This window comes from Alexandromys fortis, unplaced genomic scaffold (genome assembly GCF_014885135.2).
Source record: "Alexandromys fortis isolate MF-2015 unplaced genomic scaffold, M_Fortis_MF-2015_v1.1 scaffold_50, whole genome shotgun sequence".
NCBI lineage: Eukaryota > Metazoa > Chordata > Mammalia > Rodentia > Cricetidae > Alexandromys > Alexandromys fortis.
The window spans coordinates 5,596,171-5,605,795 of NW_026067932.1; positions in this window are offsets into that span (position 1 = coordinate 5,596,171).

A 9,625-nucleotide genomic window follows, 5' to 3' on the forward strand; every position below is an offset into this window, starting at 1 on the left:
TATTGGTAGAGAGTGTCAACACTACTGTAGATGGTTGTTTGAAATGTTTGCTTTGATCTGGATCTGAGAGCACCTTGAGAAAGAAACCCTGGGACTCGTGAGATGGTTCAGTCGGTTAAGATGCCTCCCCATAAGCCTGGGAACCTGAGTTTGATCCCCAGAACCCACACTGGAAGGGAGAGAACATGTAAGTTTTCTTCTGACCTCCACCCTTGTGCCATGTGTGTGTGTGTGTGTGTGTGTGTGTGTGTGTGTGTGCATCTACTTGTGCATTGACAATAAATTTTAAATGAAAAAAGGACACTAAAGAATAACCCTTTAGGGCTGGCGAGATGGCTCAGAGGTTAAGGATGCTGACTGTTCTTCCAGAGGTCCTGAGTTCAATTCCCAGCAACCACATGGTGGCTCACAACCATCTACAATGAGATCTGGTGCCCTCTTCTGGCCTGCAGCCTTACATGGAGGCAGCACACTGTATTGTATTCACAATAAATAAAATCTTTGAAAAAAAAAAAAAAAAAGAATAACCCTTTAGCCTGGTTCTAATCCAACATTAGGAAACTGCCCGGCAGAGAAGTCTATTTTGAGCTGTCAGTAATGTGATAAGTGACTTCAACAAAAGACTTTGCCTGTGACTTTGCCCTGTGGAGATCTTTGGACTTAGACTTGGAATGATAGCTCAGATATCTCCAAGGTGAGCTTGGTTATCATTCAGTCAGCATTTACGGAACAGTTTCTATACGTGTGCTGAGGATCCTTTGATGAGCAAAACCAGTCCTTGTAGAAGATATATAGATAGCTAGATACAATCCTAATATATATTATATCTTAATTATGTGTTTGTGCTTCTGTGTGGGGTTTAGAGACAACCAGGTGCCCACAGAGGCCAGAAGAGGGCGCCAGAGCCTGTGAAGTTGAGGGCACTTGTGAGCCAAATGAAGTGGGTCCTGGGAATCAAACTCAAGTCCTCTGTAGAAGCAGTGCATACTTAACCTCAGGCCCGTCTCTCCAGCTCCCTACTCCCCCCCCCCCCCAGTGTAAGATTTATCTATCTGTTCAAGTGTGCAGGAAGTAAACCACTTCTCAGCTTAAGCAAATGGCTTTAATTCCGTTCTATAATTTGGAATGATTAGTGAGAGTAGATTCAATAGCCTGAGTCCTAGCCAGGTATTGTGACACACACCTGTAATCCTAGCACTCAGGCGGGGAGGATTGCCATGAACGAGCATGAGGCTACCCTGGATTCATGCAAAAACTGTCCGGCAAAATAAAAGCAACTAAATAACATTGTAGAATATTATTTTCAGGTGTGTTGCTTTTGTTTATGCTGCATTTATTTAACTCTGTGAAGCTGTGATTCTTTGCCTGTCTAAAACACCTGATGGTCTAATAAAGAGCAAAAGAACAGCCAGGCAGTGGTGGCGCACGCCTTTAATCCCAGCACTCAGGAGGCAGAGGCAGGCGGATCTCTGTGAGTTCAAGGCCAGCCTGGTCTGCGAGAGCTAGTTCCAGGACAGGTTCCGAAAAACCCAAAAAAAAAAAAAAAAAAAAAGAATCATGAGTATGAACTCAGGCATGGTACCTCATGCCGTTAATCCCAGCACTCCAGAAACTAAGGCAGGAATTATCACAAGTGTGAAGCCAGCCTGGGCTACAGAGTGAACTCTTGTCTCCAAACAAGGCAACAAGATTCACCTATTGACAGTAGATGTCAGTGAAGATTAATGAGAGAAGGGTTGATGAGCAAACTATTTCATGGTTTCAGAAGTCTCTCCCACAAACCACCACCTATCACAGAGGGAAAGGAAACACCCTAATGAAGAGGCCTGACGGGGAGCCGAGAGCCCTGGGCATCAAAGTCCACCTCCAGTGCTTCACGCCAGTCACGCAGGCCTGCCCTTCTGTGTCACCAGGCCATCGTGCGTAATCTAAATCACTTCCTTTGAAGGTGTCACAGACACCAGAATGCCCCAGGATCAGGACAGTGTGCCCTGGGCTTTTCAAAATGCCAAGGCCACAAGCAAAGCAATGAAGAAAGAACTGCTCCAGGCTGAAGACAACTAAAGGGGGAGGGGGGGGCGGGTGTCAAGGCCAAGTGCTGTGTGCGATCCCAGAGTAGCTTGTAGACTGGGAGAAAAGTAGCTTCCGCTGCTCTGTTTTGTCTTTTATTTTTTATTTTTGCTATAAAGTATAACAGCAACAACAAAAACGTTTCTGTATGTATTTTAGTTTATTTTAAAGACAAGTTCTTGGTCCAGGAAGAGTAGCACAGTCCTTTAGTCCCAGCACTCAAGAGGCAGAGGTAGGTAGGCCTCCGAATTCAAGGTCAGCCTGGTCTGCAGATCTAGTTCCAGAACAGCTAGGACTAAACAAAGAAGCCCTGCCCAGTGGTTGGAGAGCTGGCTCAGAGGTTAAGAGCATTGCCACCCTTTCCGAGGTAATGAGTTTGCTTCCCAGCAACAACACCGTGAAGGTGACTCACAACCATCTATAGTATGTTCTGGTGCTCTCTTTTGGCCTGCATGGAGGCAGAATACTGTACTTTTTTTTTTTAAGTAAGTCTTCAAAAAAAAAAAAAAAAGCCCTGTTTCAAAACACCAAAAACAAACAAACAGAAGACAAGGTCTCAGGTAGCCCAGGCTGGCCTCTAGCTCTTTCAGGTAGCAGAGGATAATTTAATTTTGAACTTCTAATCCTGCCACCACCACCTCCAAAACTCCAGGACTGCAGGTGTGGGCCACCACATTATGTTAGTGTAGTAAGGGACTCAGACCCAAGCCTTGGACAACCAGTCTACTAACTGAGCCACGCCCCAACCCAGCACATTCCTTCTGCTTATTTGTGAGACAAGGTCTCACAGTGTAGCCCTGGCCAACCTGGAACTTTCCTTTGTAGACCAGACTGGCCTTGAACTCAGAAGTATTGGAATTAAAGGTACAGGTTACCCTTTCCAAACCCAAGCTGCCCTCGGTTATGGCGTGTGTTAATTACTCTTCCATGGCTGTGATAAAACACCATGACCAAGGCAACTTACAGAAGAACAGGTTTGTTTCGGCCTATGGTTCCAGAAGATTGAGAGTTCATCAATATCATGATGGGGAGGCTTGGTGACATATTTCCCCTAGCAAGGCTGCACCTCCTAGACCTCCCAAACAGCACCACCAATCGGGTACCAAGGGTTTAAATACAGAAGTCTATGGGGGACATTCCCATTCAAACTACAACATAGTGTTCGTGATGGGAACAGGAAAAGTAACTAGGACAAACAAGGAATTTTTTTTTTTTTCGAGACAGGGTTTCTCTGTGGCTTTGGAGCCTGTCCTGGAACTAGCTCTGTAGACCAGGCTGGTCTCGAACTCACAGAGATCCACCTGCCTCTGCCTCCCGAGTGCTGGGATTAAAGGCGTGCGCCACCATCGCCCGGCTTAAACAAGGAATTTATATAGCAACTTAGACCATCCTAAGAGTAAATTGCATCTCCATGTACATGCTTTGACTGAACTGGCATCAATTCTTAGAGATTCCAAATGCCATGTAGGTCACCAGCCTACAAGGAGACCTTGGGAGTCTAAAAATCAGTAGCGGGTGGATGAAATCTGTCTCACTGGGTCTCACCCATTGACCTTATGATATTTCTCTGGTTTTGAAATGCACATTTAAAATGTATGAACTCAGCATTGGCAGAGTCCCTATCCTGGGCCTTTGGTCTGTGGGGTAAGGAGAGTTATCGCTAGAAATTCCAAAGCATCACAGTTATCACTAGACCAAAGTACTGACACATTCCTGCAGAGATCACAGACATTAATGTAACACAAATTCTGGTTGGTCCTAATAATAAAAACCAAGTCAGATATAGGGGTTATATAGCAGAGAGACCAGATGCTAGAGTTCTTTTACCTCTACCAATGCTCAGACCGAAGGGGCCATCCTGTCCTCAGACTGTGTCTCCAGACTCCACTTGTGTACACCAAACCTCAGACTACACTGTCTCTACCAAACCTCAGACTGCACTGAGCTCCTGTCTCCTCCTGCCTTATATTCCTGTCTCTGCCATATCACCGATGCCTCCATCTCCCTAGTGCTGAGTTTAAAGGCATGGGATCCTAAGTGCTGGGATCACTTTTGTGTGAGTTCTCTTTCTCTTTTGGACAGATTCAATCTTATGTAGTCCAGGGTGGCCTTGAACTAACAGAGACCATCTGCCTCTGTCTCCTGAGTCCTGGGATTAAAGGTGTGTGCCTCCACTCTCTGGCCTCTAGTGGCTTAGCTCTGCACTCTGATCTTATTTTTAAAAAACATAAACAAAATATCACTACAGATTAATTCCACAATCAAGGGCTTTATTATTTATTTATTTATTTATTTATTTATTTATTTATTTATTTTTGAGACAAAGTTTTTCTGTGTATCCCTGGCAGTTCTGAAACTCACTCTGTAGCCCAGGCTGGCCTTGAACTCAGAGATCCTCCTGCCTCTGCCTCCCAAGTGTTGAAATTAGAGGTGTGTGCCATCACACCTTTTTTTTATTCTTTTTTTAAGATTTACTTATATTTTATACAAATGAGTGCTTTGCATGTATGCTTATTAAGTATACTTCATACCTGTCTGGTGCTCACAAAGACCAGAAGAGGGCACTAGATCCCAGGAACTGAATTTACAGATGGTTGTAAGGCCCCACGTGGCCCCTGGGTACTGAACTCAGGCCCTCTGTAAGAACAGCAAGTGATTTTAACCACTGAGCCATCTCATCTACCCACATCAAGGACTTAAAAGATGCAGGGATAACCAGGTATGATGGTGCACGCCTTCAATCCAAGCATTCTAGAGGCAGAGGCAGGTGGATCTCTGCTGAGGCCAGCCTGGTCTGCATAGCGAGTTCCAGGACATCCAAGGCTACATAGTAGGACCCTGTTTCAAAACAAAAAGCAAGCAAACAACAAAACACCAAAGATACAGGGATGATGACTCCTACCATGTACCCATTCAGCTTCACTGTATGACCTGTGGATTCTAATAAAGTTAATAAGGCGGCTTATTCTTTGGGTCCTGGTTTGCAGATACTGAGGTGGCAGATGCTTCTTTCCTTCTTCCTACGAGTAAAGACATTTAGAAACACTGTACTTTTACCTGTAGAGCTAGCCATGTTTTATCACCGTCTCTCCCCAGAGCTAATTAACTTTCCAGCTCCACGTGACCTTGATTATCTTCCTGTGGTGACCTATGTGTGGGTGCGGTGTGTGTGAATGTATGGAGAGGTCACGGGACAACCTTGTAAAGCTGGTTTTCTCCATCCATCTTTCTGTGCATCGTGGGAATCGAACTCAAGTCACCAGGCTTGCTCAGCAGGCGTCTTTACCCACTGAGCTATCTCTTTTTTTTACTTCTTTACTGGTTTGTAAAGCTGCAGCTGTATTTCTCAGAATTCCTTTCCCTACATGGTTTTGAGTTGGGGTTGACTATGAGGAAAACTTGTACACACTACTGGGAAAGCAGAAAGGAAACAGCAGCGGTTACCATCTGAAGGTCACCTTGTTAGCAGGACAGATAAGCACAGGGCTCTGTCAGCAAGCCCTGGATGTCATGCACCAAATTCCAGGCCAGGTGCCTATGTAGCTCTGCGGTGAAGGGCGCCAGCTTTACCCAACTATAGCAATATTATCTGGTGTCCGGAGAAGGGAGTAGAGGCAGGAGTAGGAAAAAAAACTTTATGAACTTTTTAAAAATAAACGTCACCTTATAAACCTTCAAGACATCCTCCGTCTATATCAGATCAAATTGTGTAGATGAGCCTGGAAAGTGGGGGTCCAAGGCAAGCAGTCACTTTCACCTTCTCTGTCACTACCCCCTTTCTAGACCCTCTCTACCCCTGAATTCTTTCTGAGACTTCTGCCAATTGGAAAGACGCAGTGTAAGGGGCAGGACACAGCCAGACAAAGTTGCGAGGAGACAGCGGTGACACTGTGACCTTTCTCTGGCCAATAAAACTTGCTTGCCTGTTAATTAACTCAATCTTCCTGGAACACCAGCTCTCACCATCCACTTCCTGAGCGTCTAGGTCCTACCTGTGTGTCGGAACGCAGGTCTGGTTGCTGTCACATCTGCGGAGGGATTAACATCAGACAGCTGTTTAACGATAGAACTTGGTTGACAAGCAATTCACTACTCTGGGGAAAATAAGTGAGACCTTGTCAATAAGTAAATGAAAATTTCATCCTTGTCTTCTTAAGTGTACCTCCCTCATTCTTGTATCTTTTGTGTACAGCATTGTGCCTTACTTATAAGGGCCGACTTTACCTTAATATATACCTACCTGTAATATTTATGGGGCAGCAGAATTTAGGAGGCTGTTGAGACAAAATGAAAGTATTTGCCAAGACTTGCGAGTGAAGATCCACACGATAGAGGAAGATGATTATCTAGAAGTTGTTCTCTAACCTGTATGTATGCACAGGAGAACACATGCACAAACACACCACACACACACACACACACACACACACGAGCACACATGCACAAACACACCACACACACACACACGAGCACACATGCACAAACATACCACACACACACGAGCACACATGCACAAACATACCACACACACACCACACACACGAGCACACATGCACAAACACCCCCCACACGAGCACACGAGCACACATGCACAAACATACCACACACACACGAGCACACATGCACAAACATACCACACACACACCACACACACGAGCACACATGCACAAACACCCCCCACACGAGCACACGTGCACAAACATACCACACACACACCATACACACACAAAAATACATAAAATTTTAAGAAACAGGAGTTTTAATATCTTTCCTAGATAATATTTTTAAAACACATTTTACATTGGGTGGTGGTGGCGCACACCTTTAATCCCAGCACTCAGGAGGCAGAGGCAGGCGAATCTCTGTGAGTTTGAGACCAACCTGGTCTACAAGAGCTAGTTTCAGGACAGGCCCCAAAGTTACAGAGAAACCCTTTCTCAAAAAACAAAAACAAACAAAACAAAATTTTACATTTTTATTCTGTGTGGGGCGGGCAGTAGGTGCACGTGAGCCATGACACATATGTAGAAATCAGAGGGCAACTTTTGCCAATCTGTGGGTCAGAGAAACCCTGTGCTGGGTGTCAGGCTTGAGGGCAGGCATCTTTCTCTGAGCTATGTGGACGTCCACCTCTTCTTTCTTGGTGTTGGGGATGGAACTCACGGCCTCTCGTACCACTGGGCTCTGTCTCCAGCCCTGGGATGGTTTGACTGAGAAATGTCCCCCGAGGTCTCTGGCACTTGTTGCCTTGGTAACACTGTTTGGGGCAGGCTGACCAGTCTTGCTGGAGGCCTCGTGGACCTTGGGGTAGGCTTGGAGATGAAAAAGCCCCGCCTACTTTCAGTTTCCTCTCTCTGCTTCCTGCTTTTCACTGAAGCTGTGAGTTCTCGGTTTCCTGTACTTACCGCCATGCCTGTTGTGTGTTGCCAAGCCTCACCATCAGGCCCACTGTGTGCTGTCCCCACCATGATGGGTGGACTCTTAGACTCTATCCCTCTGGAAGTGTAAGCCCAAATAAACCCTTCCTTGTATAAGTTGTCTTGGTCATGATGTTGTATCATAGCATCATTAGAAAAGTAACTAACGCGTAGTTAGCTATCTTTTGGCATGGAGACTAATTACTAATTATGAAAGCTTGGCCTTTAGCTTAGGCTTGTTCCCAACTACCCGTTTCTATTAACCTACTTTCTACCACGTGGCTTTTTGCCGCTCCTCCAATTTATTCCATGGCTTGTTGGTGTCTCTCCTGCCCCTAGATTCTTCTCCAGGTCCTCTCTCCCCAAAAGTCCTGCCTACTCTCTCCTGCCTAGCTATTGGCCATTCAGCTCTTTATTAAACCGATCAGAAGACACCTTTCACACAGTGTGATCAAATATCCTGCAACACTAATGTAAGCCTCCCAAGTTTTTATGGAAAATGTTTTGTTTCTTCTTCTTCTTCTTCTTCTTCTTCTTCTTCTTCTTCTTCTTCTTCTTCTTCTTCTTCTTCTTCTTCTTCTTCTTCTTCTCCTTCTCCTTCTCCTTCTCCTTCTCCTTCTCCTTCTCCTTCTCCTTCTCCTCCTCCTCCTCCTCCTCTTCCTCTTGTTCTTCTTCTTCTTGTTCTTGTTCTTCTCTTCTTCTTCTTCTTCTTCTTCTTCTTCTTCTTCTTCTTCTTCTTCTTCTTCTTCTTCTTCTTCTTCTTCTCCTTTTCTTCTTCTCCTCCTCCTCCTCCTCCTCTTCTTCTTCTTTGAGACAGGGTTTCCCTGTGTAGCCTTGGCTGTCCTGAATTTGCTTTGTAGACCATGTTGGCCTCAAACTCACAGTGATTCACCTGCCTCTGCCCAAGTCCTGGGATTAAAGGCATGTGCCACCACTGGTTGACAAATTTTTACTTTTTCAAATATTTATTTGTATTGTGTGTGTATATGTGTGTGTATGTGTGTGTGTATATGTGTGTGTGTGTGAGGGTATGTGTGCATGAGTGCAGATGTCTGTGGAGGCCAGAAGATGGTGTCAGATCCTGAAGCTGGAATCACAGACTGTTGTGTACTGCCCAAGGTGGGTGCTGGGAACCAAAATCAGTGCTCTGAAAGCGCAACAAGCACTCTTAACCGGAGCTAGGTCTCTAGCCCTGTTTGCAAACTTGTTGACATCTTGTCAATGTTTCCTAAACTCTGGAACTATTTCTTCTATCCAAGACCAACTACCATAATTTGAAGAACCTAGTACAAAATGAAGGAAAAACGTGGGGTCCCCTGTTTGTAAATATTAAGAATTTAAAAATGACCCAGCAGAGCACGAAGCACAGGGGTAGACCTGGTGTCACTCCAACGGTCAGCCCACGAGCCAGCTGTGTTGGTGGCTTGGGTTAAATGAAAAGGGTTAGGAAAGATGAAGTAAATTTCCCAGGAAAATGCTAAAAGCAAGGTATCGAACCGGTTTAATCTCTGCAAAACTCTCCTCCATGGAATTAGACCATTCCTTGTTGATGTTAGGGTGATGATGATCTTCTAAATGTCCGTCCCTCCAGCGCATCCCTGAGCCTCGAGGAAGGAAGCCTCTATTGACTGTTTCCATGCGACCTGGAAGTTACTGTGAGGCAGAAGCTCTTTAGGGTATTGCATGAGTTTTCCTGCCAATTCCTTCCACCCTGAACCTGGTGGAAAATTTAGACAGGCCTGTCTCTAAAGTCAGCGAGTGGAATTTTTTACAAAAAAGTACGAAGGATGGCAGGAATTGAGACATAAGATCTTGTAGCTACGGCCTAGCTTCGATCCATATAACATATCACTTAAGCATTCCTGCTTTTCCAGGTTCACGCCTGCAATCACTTAAAGACTTGTAAAAATTCCTGGCGCCAAGGAGACACACCTGAAGGTGAAGGGACGAAGTCGGTAGGTCACCTGCCAGGCCAAGGCCAAGAGTACACTATTTAAAAAAAAAAGTAAAATAAAATAAAAGTGCGCCTGCGCAATGCGGATCCGCCTGCGCACTCGCGGAGCCGGAAGGGCCGGGGGCGGCCGGGGGCGGGGATAAGGTTGCTAGGAGGACGCGGTGACGCTCTGGCTCCGCGCTGC